At 41.0% G+C, this 18,420-nt stretch overlaps 1 pseudogene across 1 annotated transcript; it reads left to right on the plus strand.

Moving 5' to 3' along the window:
- Nucleotides 1-2,041: 2,041 nt before the first annotated feature.
- LOC143659710 (uncharacterized) lies at nt 2,042-16,215 on the plus strand (annotated as a pseudogene). Its single transcript, XR_013163660.1, has 5 exons — nt 2,042-2,178; nt 4,836-4,898; nt 8,622-8,748; nt 9,319-9,432; nt 15,294-16,215. The product of XR_013163660.1 is annotated as an uncharacterized LOC143659710 (transcript).
- The last annotated feature ends 2,205 nt before the right edge of the window (nt 16,216-18,420 follow it).

Raw genomic sequence — 18,420 nt, forward strand, 5'->3', positions numbered from 1 at the left:
TTTTCTCTTGCTGCTTTCAAGATCTTCTCTTTCTCTTTGACCTCTGACATTCTAACTAGTAAGTGTCTTGGAGAACGCCTATTTGGGTCTAATCTCTTTGGGGTGCGCTGCACTTCTTGGATCTGTAATTTTAGGTCTTTCATAAGAGTTGGGAAATTTTCAGTGATAATTTCTTCCATTAGTTTTTCTCCTCCTTTTCCCTTCTCTTCTCCTTCTGGGACACCCACAACACGTATATTTGTGCGGTTCATATTGTCCTTGAGTTCCCTGATACCCTGTTCAAATTTTTCCATTCTTTTCCCTATAGTTTCTGTTTCTTTTTGGAATTCAGATGTTCCATCCTCCAAATCACTAATTCTATCTTCTGTCTCTTTAAATCTATCATTGTAGCTATCCATTATTTTTTCTATGTTTGCTACTTTATCCTTCACTTCCATAAGTTCTGTGATTTGTTTTTTCAGTTTTTCTATTTCTTCTTTATGTTCAGCCCATGTCCTCTTCATGTCCTCCCTCAATTTATCGATTTCATTTTTGAAGAGGTTTTCCATTTCTGTTCGTATATTCAGCATTAGTTGTCTCAGCTCTTGTGTCTCATTTGAGCTATTGGTTTGTTCCTTTGACTGAGCCATATTCTCAATCTTTTGAGCGTGGACAGTTATCTTCTGCTGCTGGCGTCTGGGCATTTATTCAGATTTCTCTTGGTGTTGGACCCAGCAAGGTTGTAATATTTTTCTGTGAAATCTCTGGGTTCTGTTTTTCTTATCCTGCCCAGTAGGGGCGCTCGTGGCACACGTTTGTCTGTGTGTCCCACCAGTAAAAGGTGCTGTGGGACCTTAAACTTTGGAAAACTCTCGCCGTCCTGGGGGTTCGCTAGCCGAAGCGGCTTGAGCCGGCCCGGGGTCCGAACGCAGGGAGGGTTGCTGGTCGCCGCAGCCAGGGAAAGAGCCCGTCCGAATTTCCTAGTCGGCCCTGGGCAACAAGCGTGGCGGGAGGGCGCCAGTGGCAGCGGCCCGCCCGAGAGAGTGCACGTTCCCCGGGAGTCACAGGGTCACCGTTCTCCGCGGCCTGGGGGTTTCCGATCCAATTCTCTCAGTTGGTCCGGGGGCTGCGCGTGGTGTGGGCGCCAGTCGCCTTGGTATCAGGGGACCACCTCTCCAATTCTCCCAGCCGGCCCGGGAAGGGGGAAGGGAGTAACTCCGGCCGCTTGCCACCCCGCCCGGTAAGGCCCGCGCGCCTCGGCGATCTCACCCGAGCTGCTTCTCTCAGCCAGCCAGCCGTTCCAGGATCCAAATTCTGAAATCTTGCTTGAAACCAGCTTCTTTCATTCCTGATCTCAGTTAATGGAACTTCCATCCATCAGGTCATCCAAACTTTATGGCTACCATAGGTTGTTCCCTCTTCTTCATATCTTTTATTTAATCATTTGCTATGCCCACTTTTTCACTTCCTAAATTGTTCTTTAATGTATCCCTTCTCAGCCCCGATCTTTCTTAAGGTGACTGGATCTTTACCTCTGGGGGACAGCTTTTTTTGTTTAAATAAACTCTTCAGCAGTTTGTGGACCACTTCTCAAAAGAAAGTTTAAAAAGTACATAAAATACATTGGGTGACAAAAGAAACCAACTACATTAAAATACAGCTAAAATAGTTTAAAAATAAATTTGTGTGCAGTAATAAATTTGCTTCTTTACCAATGTGAAGAAACGAAATGACAAGATCTGAAACTGGGTCTAGTAACAACTATGGTAATTTCAAATTAGTAATGAGAATAGCCCATATTTTAAGGTTAACACATTAACTATAATGTGATATGAAAATATCTGTGATTTCTATTGGCAGCAAAGTCACAGGTACCGCTGATACTACTGTGGTTAGTTGCCAACAAATAAGTGAAGGAAATGCTAAATGTCTGTTAGAGATTAGGGAAACAACGAAGTAGTCTGAGGATCCCAGGTTAAGGAGTCCCGCCCGGGAGAGTCAACCTGGACAACCACTGAGAAGAGCGCTCGGGCTTCCTAGAGAGGAAAACGCGAGGCTCGAGCGACGCGACCGCTCACGCCGCCCTTTCCAACTTTCTTGCGGTGGTGGCTTTTGTCACTTAGGCGGTCCTGCGACGTGACCTTCGCCCTTAGAGAAGGCTGTTGACTTCGTTCGTCCCTGGTACCGCGGGAAGCCGGGGTAGGGAGTCACGGCGGCACCCCAAGTCTGCCCCTTGTGTCGGGTGCGGTCCTTACCCCTTAGACTATTTTGGGGAGTGGAGACTGCTTTTCCTGATGGGAAAGTCACATATTAATCAGATCCCATCCTTTCACTCCAGCTGTTCGTAACCCTGTAGCTGTGGCCAGTTGCTTTTATATGGCAGCCACATCCTTAACAAGGCCCTTTGTGGTCTGGTCTCATGCGATGTCTTCAGCCTCAGCTTGTGACACCCTCCCCTTGGCTTTGCTACAGCCTTCTTGGCTCTTTACTTCTAGAACATGCTTTTGCACATGCTGTTACTTTTGTAAAGATTTCTCCTCTAATGTAGTTCTCATTCTTAAGCCTTCCCTGTCTTGGATATAGTCACCCTTGTCCCCACCGCAACGCTTTTAAGAGTTGTGATTGTAGAATTATTTGTGAGAGTTTTTTTTTTTTCGTTAATACGTGTCTTTTAGTTTGGCCTAAGCTCGGTGAGGGAAAGCATCACACCCCTTTTTCTCTCTCTACCATATCCTGTGTATCACACATAGCCTGACGTGAAATATGTATGTGATAAAGGTTGTTGAATTAAGAAAGCACAAATCAATGTATAATCTCATACTGGGGTGGAGGGTATACAGGAAAAGGAATACAGTGCTACTGGATTATGTAAGTGGGGGACCTGACCTGGTCTGTAGAGGCAGGCTGAGATTTGAAGGATGAGTTGGTATTACCAGGTGAAGAGAGGGTCAGGGTGTTGGGGAGTATTGCAGACAGAGAGAATAGTAGGTATGAGGGTTCTAAGGTTGGAGAAGAGTGGTCAGGGATAACAGCAAGTAAAAAGAGCCTGGAATAGCATTGCAGAGGGAAAAAGAAGGCCAGAGTGTCTGAACTAAGAAAGGAGGAAAGTAGCATAAGATGAGGCTAACAGGAAACTGCATCATGTAGTGAGACTCTTTAGGAAAGATGCTATTTTTATTTGTTTGCAGAATAAGACTCTAACAAATATGCAAAGTGTCTGTGGGGATTGATGTACTTAAAGTAATGACTGAGACATTTTAGCATTTTGAGGTAGCTTTTCAGGGTCCTTTGCTAATTAATCAGTTTCTGGTTATCACTGGGTTCTAGAATGGGGCAATTCTTGGTCCTGGCCTTCCCGGAGTCCTGGACCTTGACTCCCTGAGACAAAGAATTGAAACTTCGGGTGGAAGTTGAGTGAGGAAGGAGAAAACCTGGCCAGGAGTCGAAGTTGGCAGAGCAAGGTGATTTGTTAAAAGCAGGGAGTAAAGAGAGGGAGAAATACATCCTAAAGAAGGACAGGCTCAGTTGGTGAAGAACCAGAGTGGCCCCAATTATAGTTTTAGTTTAGAGTTTTATGGGGCCATTTGACGGTAGTATTATGCACACGTTATTGGGGGGCTTTCTTGAGGTTTTTCCTTCCTGGCTTTGTTTCTTGCTTTAACAGGGTTCTGTCAACACTTTGCTCAATTTAACCATTTAACCATCCATTAAAGGCGGAATGTTCTGTCTGCAGTTTGCTTAGTTAACCATCTATTAAAAGTGGTTCCAGCCTCCTGGGGCCCCATTGGTGTGGTCTCCTTTTGCCATTTGGCAGGCTAATGACTTCCTAACTAGTAACACAATAAACAAAAGTGATGCCTATCCTAAGTCAAAGAAAGGGGGGGGATTTACCCAGATAATCCTTTTTTATTTTTTCTTTGTATGCTGTACGGCAGGGGTCACATTTCATTCGTTTTCCCATGTGAGTATCCCCTTATTGCAGCAGTATTTGTTGAAATTTTTTTGTTTTGTTTCTTATTTGTTAGCTTACTTGTTTGTTTTTGGGAAGTGCATTGGCTAGGAATCGAACCCAGGTCTCCCACGTGGCAGGTGGGAATTTTACCACTGAACTACCCTTGCACACCCGACCCAGATACTCTTTCAGTAAGTTTTCTTACGTGTTCTTTTGTGTTAACCTTAGAATCATTTTATCAGATTCCAAAAGAACTCTTGTTGGGATATTGATTTTAAAGAGTATCACAGTAGTATTAAAAGCATGGATTTTGGAGTCTGACAGATCTGGTTTGGGATCCAAGTTCATCCATCCACCAACTGAATAACATTAGTAGAATAAATTATTCTTTTAGCCCTGTTTTTTCTCATTTGTGAAAGAGAAAAGGATTGTTTGGGGGACTGGGTGCAAGGAAATATATTTTTCACCAAAAAAACACATGGTATTCCTTTCTATTTCTTTAAACTTTTATGTTTGTCAGTAGAATTTTATTTTTTTAAATTAAGGTCTGGGATTCCTCTTAAATTTTGCTTAGAGGCTTTTGGTGTCTTTTGCTTTTTGTTTTACGCTTCCTGAACTTGACTCCTCTTTCCCCTCCCTACCATCATATTACCTGGGAAAGACAGCTTGATATTTATGAATCCAGACTTTGGTGACATATAAAAAACTACTTATCCTTTCAAAATCTGTTTCCTCAGATTTACAAACCTCAAGGTATGGTGTGGATTAAAACAGGAAATGTAAACCACTTAACCTGGTGGGCATTTACTGAGTTCTGCTACAGTTATGCGCAGTTTTGTTGTTTTAAAGGAAAGTCTTTGATTGGGCTGGGCTCATTCTAGGTTCACTTTGCTTCTTCCCTCAGCCCCTGCCCTTCCCTGAGGGAGCCCAGGAGATGGCAGCCATGCCCTTAGCTGCCCAGTACCAGGTGAGCTGTGGGCACCTCAGGTCAGCCTTAGAGAACCGTGATTGAAGGAACGGAGGATGATTCTGTCCAGTTTTAGAGCCAAAGTAGTGGGAAAACCATTATTGATTCCCTGTATTGGGACTGGATGTGGGAAAAGAGACTGATGGGGAGTGGCTGAGCCTCCAGATGTTCTAGGGCTACTAAAGCTCTGTATGGAGACAGTAGAAGAGTGACTTGGGAAGAAGAAATCTAATCTCTTGCACACTGAGGATTCTGCTAAGCCAGAGAGTCCCCAGGTTGAGTGGGTCTTCTAGCAGAATCATCTGAGGATGAGGGACTCAGGCTGGTGCTGTCAGTTATCCAGTATATACTGGAACAGTTCAGGATCAGCAGGGTAGTTCTTGGGGACTGGGCATGGAGAGGCAGAGGGAGAGCAGGAAGAAAACAAGAAAAAGAAGCCTGTACTACTCATCCTCCAAAAGAAAGAAGGAAATTTGGGCTTCAGAATTGAGAAGAATGTATCCTTCTTAAAGTCAGTACTGCTGCCAAGGGAGGCAGTGGTCAGTGAGCATGTCACTTAACCTTTTTGTACTTTAACTACTGACTTTGTTTGTAAAGTGAACGTAAGAACCTTATATTTTGTGGGCAGGGAAATTGATTTCTTGAATTGTATTTCACTTTTTGAGACTGAAAAATTGCTGAGTGTTGCTTTACTGCTTTCTTCTTGGGACTTTTCTATCAGATAACTTTGCATTCATGAACCATATCCCAAGAACCAATTCCAGATTTCCCACATTCCTCAGCTCTTCTGATTACAGCAAGTTACTGGTTTCACCCTAGGGAACTCCTCGTCTGTCAGTTTCCAGGTTGCTGAGTCATTTTTGATTCTGCACTCCTTTGATACCATTTTCAGAGAGTCACCAAGTCCTATTGTTTCTTCTTGCTGTCTCCTCCACTTGTCCTATCTTTTATGGTAGCCTCATTTAGGCTTTGTCATTCCTTCCCTGGGATTTTATTTGCAGAGCTTCCCAGCTAGGTTCTCTGTGTACAGACTTGTACTTGCCCATCACCTTCTACTTGTCACCTGAAACAGCTCAGTTTCCTGAATTTGGATTTTGTCCGCTAGTATAGGTTCTCAAACTTTAGTGTGCATTAGAATTACCTGGAGGGCTTGCTAAAGCACATACTGTTCTGAGGTTGAGTATGAACATTTGCCTTTCTGACAAGTTCCCAGGTGTTACTGCTGTTGCTTGTGGTCTGGAGACCACTCTCTGAGAACCACTGTTCTAGCTAGTGGTGATTCATTCAAGAGATTCATTCAGGAATTGACTGGGACAGGTTATTTTATTTATTTATTTTACAATGTCCACATTTCTTTTTTGTTAATTTTAATTAAAAAAAAAAATAAACGCAAACATTCTTAACATATGCTCATTCCATTCAACATATATAATCAGTAATTCACAATATCGTCACATAGTTGCATATTCATCATCATGATCATTTCTTAGAATAAGACAACAGAAAAAAATTCATACATACCATATCCCTTACCCCTCCCTTTCATTGATCACTAGCATTTCAATCTAGTTTATTTATTTTAACATAAATAAAATGTTTACTAAATTTATTTTAAATTTATTTTAACATTTGTTCCCCCTATTATTTATTTTTATGCTGTATGTTTTACTCGTCTGTTGATAAGGTCAGTAAAAGGAGCATCAGACACAAGGTTTTCACAATAACACATTCACATTGTGAAAGCTATATCATTATACAATCTTTTTCAGGAAACATGGCTACTGGAACACAGCTCTCCATTTTCAAGCAGTTCCCTCTAGCCTCTCCATTACATCTCGACTAACAAGGTTATATCTATTTAATGCATAAGAATAACCTCCAGTATAACCTTTCAACTCTGTTTGGAATCTCTCAGCCATTGATACTTTATTTTGTCTCATTTTGCTCTTCCCTCTTTTGGTCAAGAAGATTTTCTCAATCCCTTGATGTTGAGTCCCAGCTCATTCTAGGATTTCTGCCCCACGTTGCCAGGAAGGTCCACACCCCTGGGAGTCATTCCTATGTAGAGAAGGGGAGGGCAGTGAGTTTGCTTGTGTTGGCTGGAGAGAGAGGCCACATCTGAGCAACAAAAGAAGTTCTCTTGGGGGTGACTTTTACGCCTAATTTTAAGTAGGTTTGACCTATCCTTTGTGGGGGTAAGTTTCATATGAACAAACCCCAAGACTGGGGACTTAGCCTATTGCTTTGGTTGTGGGACAGGTTATTTTAAGCACAATATTGTATATGCTGGACAAAGGATGAACTTGGTGCAGGATAAGACTAGAATTGGAGTTGTTGAAGGGTCCACCGTTGAACTAGTAGGGAAAAAGAGTCAAATTCCAAAAATATTTAGGAGATACAACTGGTAGGATTTGATTACTGGCTGCTTTTCAGAAGTGAGCAACAACTGAGATGAGATGGTTTTAGATTTATGTTATGGATTGAATCTTGTCCTCCACAAAGACGTTGAAGCCCTAACCCCCAGTCCTGTAGATGTGAACCCATTTTGTGAATAGAAGTTTTGAAGATCCTATTAATTAAGGTGAGGCCACACTGATCAGGGTAAGTCTGATTAATCCAATATGACTGGAGTCCTTATAAGCAGAGGAAAATTGGACACAGGAGTAGGAGACAGGAGACGGATAGCCATGCGGTGGAGGTAGAGATTGAATTATGGATAATTGGCAAGTCACCACTAGAACTCTACAGATTTTAGTGAAAGCATGATCCTGCTGACTCTTTGACTTTAGATTTCTAGCCTCCCACGCCGCAAAACCGTAAATTCCTGTTGTTGAAGTCAACTAGCCTGTGATATTTGTTATAGCACTCATGGCAAACTAAAATAAATGAATCTCAAGTTTTTAGGATAAGTGGCTAGGCTGAAATTGGTGCTAACTGAGATAGGAAAAAAAAATTGTTGCTCAACCTGTCATTCAGTTTATATGAATTAGAAAGGGAGCCAGCTTGGGGGGGAGATAAGTTTGGTATTGGATGGTGGCTTAGATATGTTGGGCCATGCAGGGAATCTGATGCAGTGCAAGGGTTAGTAGAAGGTGGAAATCTGCTGAATCAGGTGAGGCCTTGGGAGATAAGTCACTGCTCATTCAGGTAACCAAAGTTGATACCAAAGTCTGAGGAATTAATAGAAGGTCTAAACCAGATGCTGGAACTTTCTGCAAAGATAGAGTCGGGGCCAGCAGAGAAGGAGCAGGGTGGCTATTCAGGGTTGGCAGAAACGATTACATGTTGTCTTGGAGGTATAAAGAGAGGCAGCTGCTACTGTTTAGTGGCTGTCTGGACAGATTGAAGCTAAGCTTCCACTCAGAAGTGTAGCAGTGTGAGACTAAAAGAACATTTACTAAATCAGAGAGATTTTGCTCTAGGAAGGTGATGGGATGGCAGACTTTTTTCCAGGTTTTTCAAAATGTTGTATTTTATAAAAGTAAGTCTTGCATTGTAATGGAAGTTCTGACAGTGAGAGAAGTTCCATATTTCTAGTAATAGAAATAGTCATTCAATGGTTCCAATATCCAGGTGCTTTCCACCTTTTCTCATTACCCATTCCTTATGGGACCCATTCCTTATGGGACCTCTCCCTCAGACCCTTCTGTTGTCCCCTCTGCCTTATACTCTGGCCCTGAGCCAGGGGATTATCTCTGGGGCAGCAGGAACCTGTTGTTTTAGGAGGTGGTAACCTTTGAGGATGTAGCTGTGTACTTCACCTGGACAGAATGGGCTGGCCTTACTCCTACAGAGAGGGCCTTGTACAGAAATGTGATGCTGGAGAATTATGAGAACTTGACTTCTTCGGGTAAGCCCACTTTCCTTCTGGGACTCAGATCTGTACTTTCCTATTTTATTCCTCTTTTTATTCTCAAAGGCTGGGGTACAGTGGAGGGAGGGAAAAGTTGTCTCTGGTTACCACTGAGTGGTGGCTTCAGGGCTGAAGCTGAATTACCAACCTCTGAGGTTTCTGAGTAGGGAGAGGTCATGGGTCACTTTGTTCTCAATGTAGGAAATTGCTGTTCGCTCGTAAAAGCACTTCCTATCCTCCAAGGGGCTCTGTTCAGTAAAGAATAAGTACTTTGGTTGTCCTGTGATCTCTGCTTGTTGCAACCCTCCTACACCTCTAGGGAAGGGTATGGTCCCTTTTCTGTGCTTGCACATCTTGCAGGATCTCATTAACTTGCAGGATCTCATTACTTACTGTTAAGTGGTTTTTAAAGAAGAGGTCACAAATGCTCAGATTTCTCTTGATCAAAATCCCTTCCCCAGTTCTGAGCCTTCTTTTATGGGTCTTATTCTTACTGAGACTCTTTGGGTGTTCCTTCTTTTCACACAACAGACACAGTCAACATGGTATTTTCTTCCCCCTTCTCAGGATACTTAGTTCCCAAACCTGCCTTGATCTCACTTCTGGAGGGAAGGGATTTGTCTTGGGGTTTGGAGGCACAGAATGAATCACCTGCAGAGAGGACCAAAGATATCTGTAGTGGTAAGTGAAGCAGATTTACAACTGGCATACATAGAGTTTTACAGAGCAGTGTGTCTCCGAATGACTCACACTGGTTAGGATTTGAATATTATATTCTATTTCTGTTAATAGGTAAAATTTGAAATCTTTCTCACAAATCTTATCTCTTATAAACTTATTACCACTTAATATCTCTCATATACAATTCTTGAATCCATTGCTGCTTTCTCAGTCTCAACAGTGTCTACCTTAGTGGCTCTCCATCCTTGGATGGGGTAGATTTATTCAGGAGCAGTTTGAAGCACTTGACATAAGCCAGGCTTTATTTGAGAAACTCTGAAGGATGCAGGTAATGGAGACACATGTAAGGAGCTTAAAAAAAAAAAAAAAAAAGAATGTTAAGTGCTTCCTTGGTAGATAAGCAGTGGGCTGTGGGAGCACAGCAAAAGGAGGGGTTAGAGCAATTCCAATTTAGAAGAACAAATCAGTCCCTTCAGTGTTAGGACCGTTTACTCCAAATTTAACAGATCACAATGGTTTCAGATGGGGAAAAGAAGGTAGATAGTCTGGCCTGAGGAAATAAATAGAGGATCCAATAATTCATTGTGAAGAGCTTTGCAGTTTAATGTGAAAAGCATCACCTGGGGAGCATATTTAAAAATGTATATTTCTGGAGCCTACCTGTAGGCATTCTGTTTTTTCTAATAAGCAATGCAAGAACATAAAGCTTAGGACTAAAGGCCTAAGCAGGACTTTCTGTTCTCTGTTTTCTAGAATCTAGATCCCTTCATTCCCCTTAGCCAGTGGTGTAGATAGAATATGGGTGGTTCATCTTACCCACCCTGCCTTGAATGAAGAATCTGGAACACAGAGCTTGTGGTGGACCCGAAGGGCTCTATCCTGGAGAACTTATGGCCTGGAAATGGGAAACGAGAAGGCAGGCAAGACAGTGTGGAGCAGGAGCAGTGACCCTTACCGCAGTGACATAGACCTGTGCTTGCTACGCTTAGAAATGTTAACAACATTACCAAACCAATAGTATGTGGTTTCATTAGGCTGAGGGGAAATCAAAGGCATAAGATATTGTTATACTGTTATTTAATTATCAGGTATTAACTTTACAGTGCATAAATTGGGTTGGGAGTAGTGGTAATGCAAGAACAGAATGTGAATGAGAGTTTGGAGGTGGAAATGGCCAAATCTTAGTAAAGCTTGGCCATAAAAGGAGAGAGTTGAGTCATATAACATTGGGAAATAATATAGGAAGAGCTTTTTGAATTCATACGAATTCAGATCTAGTACACAGTCTGAGGTTATTTTAGAAAAAGTAAGTGGATAGCTCTCGAGCAGGCCATTGAGAATGCAGGTTTAAAATCTCAGATCAATATTAGGTTTGAGAGTAGGGTTGTAAGTGTCCTCAGCCAGAGTTGTAGTTGAAATTACCTGAGAGATAAAAGAAGGGCTGAATCTTAGATAATGAGAAATGTTTCATTTTACTGAGAGTGAGAAGAGAAAGTATGTAGCGAAGTGTTCAGAGGAGAGCCACCATGAGTGAGCAGTGACATGGATGTCTAATTTCACAGTCAATGGTTTGCAGAGAGGGAGTAACAAAGTTAAGGCACTACTTTATCATCTTATTTTGATAACTTTAGGAATGAAAGAAAATATAGTAAGTTTGATAACTTTTTGGTTGTGACTATCAGCAAACTTTTTAGTCTGCATTAAAACATTCATATATAACAACTAAAACCAGAGTATCAGGATACAAAACTTACTCTTACCATTGCAATATACGAAAATATTTTCTGTTCTAGTTTATTCCAGTGTATGTAGATTGGTGTGTTTCATTTTATTTATTTATTTCTTTATTGGTATGTTTCATTTTAAAAGTTGCTTTAGTAGATTTAGCACACTAAATCAATTCCATAACTAATGGCTGGGCAGTTTGAAAAACACTGAGAAACAATGGGATTTGAAGAGATGATCATTAAGCTCACATGGATTTGAGGATCTAGGGAAGGAGGATGAAGATGAAGAAAAGAAGATATGGCTAGCAGAGGAGTGTGTCACAGGACGTGGGAGATGGATCAGGGATGATTTGGGAGTGTGAGACTTGAGAGGGTGGTTTGGGATGGAAGGATGTGGAAGTGGAAAGGAATAATTTAAGGGCATTGGGCTGGGCAGCTTTGGTGTCTTTCAGCAAGCAGGAGGTGATGATGACTGGAGAATTAGGAAGGTGGGCAATGGGAGTATGGACAGCAGGGAAAAACAGATTTTTTTGTTCATTGATTCCTTTAATACTGATTTAATGAGACTGAGTATCAAAAAAAGAAGAGGTGTGTGAGAACAGACTACCAGGTCCTTGGTTGTCTTAGTCACTTTTTCAGACTGTTGGTTACCCAGTTTAAGCCAGTCTCTGATTTCTCCTTTCGCACACTTAACCTTTGAGAGCCTTCATTCTTTTATCTCTTCATCCTAGGGTGAGCTCTGTTAACCAACAGATGAGTCCCAGATAACCAAATTTAATGTTAAAATGAAAGAGTCCAGTATTTTGTTATAAAATTGATTGACTTGAAACATACTTAAAATATCCAATTTTTCAGAACACAGGTGCCATTTACAGACTGCTCCTCTTTGTTTTTTTCTTGCTAATATATGAGTGAATATTCTACAGCCATGACGTGTCTAAGTAAACTGTTCTTCCCTTTCCAAATAGGCAGAGTCCTCTAGGGCAAAAGTTTCTCTGTATACGTGAGGTTCAGACTTTTTTGAGAGTCTGAAGACAGCAATTGTCAGTGGTTTTAGGGTGTTCGCTCCTCTCCTGTTTTCCATCTGTGAACCTGCAGCTTAAGAACCTCTGAAGACTTCCGGAGAAGATGGCGGCTTAGTAAGACGCGCGGGTCTTAGTTCCTCCTCCAGAAAAGCAACTAAAGAAACAGAAACAATACGAAACAGCTCCCGGAGTCACGACAGAGACCAAAAAGACAGCGTACCCCATTCTGGAACGGCTGAACGGGTAGGGAGAATCCACTGCGGTGAGATACCCGAGGGGCGCACGTTTTCCCGGCTGGGGCGGCTGGCGACTGGGGTCCCCTCCACGCACGTGGCTCCCCGGTCTGACTGGGAACATTGGATAGCGGGGCCCTCCCATCACGCTTGGCGTCTCGGGCCAGCTGGGCAATTTGGACCGGCACTCCCCCAAGCTGCGGCCAGCGACCCCCGCCTCCACGCGCGGTTTCCCGGGCCGACTGCCCCGCAGACAAACAACCACCACGAGCGCCACCTACTGGGCAGGAACAGAAAAACAGAGCCCAGAGATTCCACAGAAAAACCTTTCAACCAGCTGGGTCCCACACCCAGGGAAAACTGATCAAATGCCCAGACACCAGCAGAAAATAATGGATGACGCTCGGAAAATTGAAGATATGGCCCAATCAAAGGAACAAACCAATAGTTCAAATGAGATACAGGAGCTGAGACAACTAATGCTGAATATACGAACAGAAATGGAAAAACTCTTCAAAAACCAAATCAATAAATTGAGGGAGGACATGAAGAAGACATGGGCTGAACAAAAAGAAGAAATAGAAAATCTGAAAAAACAAATCACAGAACTTGTGGGAGTGAAGGACAAAGAAGAAAAAATGGAAAAAACAATGGATACCTACAATGGTAGATCTAAAGAGACAGAAGCTACAATTAGTGAACTGGAGGATGGAACAACTGAATTCCAAAAAGAAACAGAAACTATAGGGAAAAGAATGGAAAAACTTGAGCAGGGAATCAGGGAACTGAATGACAATATGAAGCGTACAAATATACGTGTTGTGGGTGTCCCAGAAGGAGAAGAGAAGGGAAAAGGAGGAGAAAAACTAATGGAAGAAATTATCACTGAAAATTTCCCAACTCTTATGAAAGACCTAAATATACAGATCCAAGAAGTGCAGCACACCCCAAAGAGAATAGACCCAAATAGGCGTTCTCCAAGACATTTACTAGTTAGAATGTCAGAGGTCAAAGAGAAAGAGAGGATCTTGAAAGCAGCAAGAGAAAAACAATCTGTCACATACAAGGGAAACCCAATAAGACTATGTGTAGATTTCTCAGCAGAAACCATGGAAGCTAGAAGACAGTGGGATGATATATTTAAATCACTAAAAGAGAAAAACTGCCAACCAAGACTCCTATATCCAGCAAAATTGTCCTTCAAAAATGAGGGAGAAATTAAAACATTTATAGACAAAAAGTCACTGAGAGAATTTGTGACCAAGAGACCAGCTCTGCAAGAAATACTAAAGGGAGCACTAGAGTCAGATACGAAAAGACAGAAGAGAGAGGTATGGAGTAAAGTGTAGAAAGAAGGAAAATCAGATATGATATATATAATACAAAAGCCAAAATGGTAGAGGAAAATATTATCCAAACAGTAATAACACTAAAAGTTAATGGACTGAATTTCCTAATCAAAAGACATAGAATGGCAGAATGGATTACGACCCAGCAATACCACTGCTAGGTATCTACTCAAAGGACTTAAGGGCAAAGACACAGACGGACATTTGCACACCAGTGCTTATAGCAGCATTATCTACAATTGCAAAGAGATGGAAACAGCCAAAATGTCCATCAACAGACGAGTGGCTAGACAAACTGTGGCGTATACCTACAATGGAATATTATGCAGCTTTAAGACAGACTAAACTTATGAAGCATGTAATAACATGGATGGACCTAGAGAACATTATGCTGAGTGAGTCTAGCCCAAAACTAAAGGACAAATACTGTATGGTCCCACTGATGTGAACCGACATTCGAGAATCAGCTTGGAATATATCATTGGTAACAGAGACCAGCAGGAGTTAGAAACAGGGTAAGATAATGGGTAATTGGAGCTGAAGGGATACAGACTGTGCAACAGGACTAGATACAAAAACTCAAAAATGGACAGCACAATAATACCTAAGTGTAATGTAACTATGTTGGAACACTGAATGAAGCTGCACCTGAAATATGGTTTTTTGTTTGTTTGTGTGTTTGTATCTTTTGTTTTTGTTTTTTTCTTTTTCCTTTTTATATATATATATATTTTATTAGTATTATTATTTTAATTCTCTTCTCTATATTAACATTCTATATCTTTTTCTGCTGTTTTGCTAGTTCTTTTCCTAAATCGATGCAAATGTACTAAGAAATGATGATCATACATCTATGTGATGATACTAAGAATTACTGAGTGCATGTGTAGAATGGAATGATTTCTAAATGTTGTGTTAATTTCTTTTCTTTTTTTTGATTAATAAAAAAATTAAAAAAAAAAAAAAAAAGAACCTCTGAAGTAGGTTATCTTATTTAGGGTAATGGCCTCTGAGCACCTCTGTGATTCTCTTGTCTTTAGGCGTTGCCACAGTCCAGTGCCCTTAATGTCAGTGTCTCTAGTCTTTTGGGATATCTGCAGGGTATGACTTTTTTTAAAAAGGTTTTGCTTTCTGAATTCTCTAATCTTGCCAGCCTCAGTTTCACTACTTGCTGTTAGAACCTAGAGCCTTCTTTGTGTACATTTTGTACACCTGTAAGTACCATGAAGTCAGAAGATCCTAGGACATACAAGGAAGAAGTCATTCAAATGGTGCCTGGAAAAGCTTAGGAAGCAATCTGATACGATGTGTACACTGGAAAGTATACTATCAAAACCTGTTTTCCTTTTCCACCTCAACCATTTTCTGCCTGTGTGATATTTGGCACTTCATTTTAATAGTTTTATATTTCTGGCAGGTTGATGTGGAAGTTAGAATGATAGTCCTTAATAGCTCTATAGTTTTTGATGCTTTGTTGTTTCCAGTATATTACTCAGGTGATGTTGTGTTTTCTACTTCTTACATCAGATGCTGAGTCCATATCAACACAGGGAATTTCTGAAGAAAGAAACATGATGATGATATGTGAGCTGCCAGAGAAAGCAACTTTCCAAAACCATGTGAACTTGAAAACTACCGGAAAATCCTCACAGTGAAAAATGTTAGAGGAGAGGATAAGAGAACCCACTGTACAAGGAAACTTTTCAGATGTGAGGAGTGTGGGAAATGCTTCAGCTGTCTTTCTTACTATGTTGGACACCAGAGAATCCACACTGGTGAGAAGCCCTTTGAGTGTAATGAGTGTGGAAAAGCTTTTGTTGGTAATTCACCACTAATTCGGCATCAGAAAATCCATACTGGAGAGAAACCATATGAGTGTAGTGAGTGTGGCAAAAGCTTCGGCAGGACTTCTCATCTTAGCCAACATCAGCGCATTCACACAGGGGAAAAGCCTTTTTCTTGGAAGATATGTGGACAGACCTTCAATTTTCATACAAAACTAACCCGTCATCAGAGAATCCACAGTGAGGAGAAACCTTTTGAGTGTATAGATTGTGGAAAAGCCTTCAATGCTAAGGAACAATTAAAAAGGCATCTAAAAATTCATGTTCAGGAGTCTTCCTTCATATGTAATGAGTGTGGAAAAGTCTTCACTAGTGAAAAATATCTTCTTCAGCATCAAAGAATTCATACTGGAGGGAAACCTATGAATGTAGTAAGTATGAAAAAACCTTTAGGACTTCTCAGTTGGGTCACCATGAGCATGTTCATCGTGGAGACAAGCCTGTATTGGACATTGATCATTTTGGCCTCCCAGAATTTTTTACCCCCTTTTAATAGTATTCTACATTTCCTTTCCATCCTCTACTCAGGAATAGAAGGTGTGACATTGGCCTGGATCAGCTACAAGTTCCTCTCTTTAGGCCATGGTTATTGGTTCATACATCAGTAGGTGCTCCAGGATGGTTCAGTTCTAGTCCTAGGATTTGGCAATAGCTAATACAAAGAAATAGTGTTTTGGACTTGAAGCTGGGAGAAACTCCTTCAGTTCTGGAGGCTGAGAATAAAGTCAGCAAAAGAATAGTTATATCAGAGTTTGAGAAAGATCAAATCAGGACTTATTGTTTGAACAACATTAAACCATAACTAAAGTGAGATTTGCCTCTGGGTTTTTGAATTCCGGGAATCAATAAACTCCACTTTTGTTTTGCTTAAGCAAGTTTGAGTTGGATTTTCTTTTCTTGGAACAGAATCTTATATGGCACATTATCAGTGTAAAATAATTTAAGAAGTTTTCAGGGATAACAAATCTAATGATAGAGAAAAATTTTACACATATGATGTGTAGGAAAGTCATTGGCTTTACTCCTGAAGTCTCCAGAGAAACAAGCCCTGTGTTTGTAGAAAGAACACTTGAGAGGCCAGGCTGCATCAGAGTAACACTAATGGAGAGACCTTCTAATACTTTAGGCTCTGCGATGAAAGGTTCAGTGTTACTGGAAAACTATGTCTGCATCAGTGATTCCATTCATAAGAAAAGTCTTAAGATGAAACTGAAAGGTTTCATTCTTTTTTTAACTTTGTTTTTATTTTTTCAACTTTTATTATTGTATAATACAACATATATACAAAGCAAAGAAAGAAAAAAGCAGTAGTTTTCAAAGCACTCTTCAACAAGTAGTTACAGGACAGATAGCTGCTCCAGAATATAGCTTGAAAGCCTTCACTTTCATTTTCTATTTACTCAGTTTTTTTTTTTTTGTTTTTTTTCCTGGCATGGGCAGACTCTGGGAATCGAACCCAGGTCTCTGGCATCACAGATAAAACTCTGCCACTGAGCCACCATTGCCCCGCCCTTTACTCAGTTTTTATTTGAAATGAATGGATATAGGCTATTTTTAAAAAAAACTTTTCTTATTGTATAAGATATATTCAAAGCAAAGAAATAAAAAAGCAATAGTTTTCAAAGCACTCTTCAACGAGTAGTTACAGGACAGATCCCAGAGTTTGTCATGGACTACCATATGATCCTCTCAGATTTTTCCTTCTAGCTGCTCTATAATATAGGAGGCTAGGGGGGCTTAAAATCTTTTTATCATCACAATTGACTTCTTTTCTTTCTTTTTTTGTGAACAAGAGCATCTATACAACAAAGATATAAATTTCAAAGCACAGCACCACAATTAGTTGTAGAATATATTTCAGAGTTTGACATGGGTTACAATTTCATAATTTTAGGTTTTTACTTCTAGCTGCTCTAAAATATTGGAGACTCAAAGAGATATCAATTTAATGATTCAGCATTCATATTCATTTGTTAAATCCTATCTTCTCTGTATAACTCCACCATCATCTTTCATCATCCTTGATCTTTCCACCCCTCTCTTTAGGGGTATTTTGGGCTATGGCCATTCTAAATTTTTCATATTGGAAGGGTCTGTCACTGATATGGGGTAGGGAGATGGAACTATCTGATGTTCTGGGGAGGCTGAGCTAGGTTTCAGGAATTTCCTGGACCAGGGGCCCATCTGGAGGTTGTAGGTTTCTCTGGCAAGTTACTCTAGTGCATGGAACCCTTGAGGAATCTTATGTATTGCCCTAGGTGTTCTTTAGGATTGGCTGCAATGGTCCTGGTTGGAGGTTGGCAGGTTATGATAAGTAGCAAGGTCTACCTGAAGCTTGCATAAGAGCAACCTCCAGAGTAGCCTCTTGACTATTTGAATTCTCTCTGCCCTGCCACTGATACTTTATTAATTACATTTCTTACCCCCTTTTGCTCAGGATGGAATTGTTGATCCCATGGTGCCAGGTCTGGATTCATCCCTGGGAGTGATCTCCCACAACGCAAAGGAGACTTTCACCCCTGGATGACATGTCCCACATAGGGGGGAGGGCAGTAATTTCACTTGCAGAGTTGGGTTAGAGAGACTGAAGCCACATCTGAGCAACAACAGAGGTCCTCCAGAAGTAACTCTTAGGCACGTCTATAGGTAATCTAAGCTTCTATGCTACCTACGTAAGCTTCATAAGAGTGAGCCTCATGATTGAGGGCATGGCCTATTGATTTGGATATCTCTAGAGTTTGACACAGTATCGGGATTCCCTGATGGTAAGGTTTAATAGTTCCATATTCTTTCTCCCCTCCCACAGGGAC

The sequence above is a fragment of the Tamandua tetradactyla genome, chromosome 16 (assembly GCF_023851605.1).
Source record: "Tamandua tetradactyla isolate mTamTet1 chromosome 16, mTamTet1.pri, whole genome shotgun sequence".
NCBI lineage: Eukaryota > Metazoa > Chordata > Mammalia > Pilosa > Myrmecophagidae > Tamandua > Tamandua tetradactyla.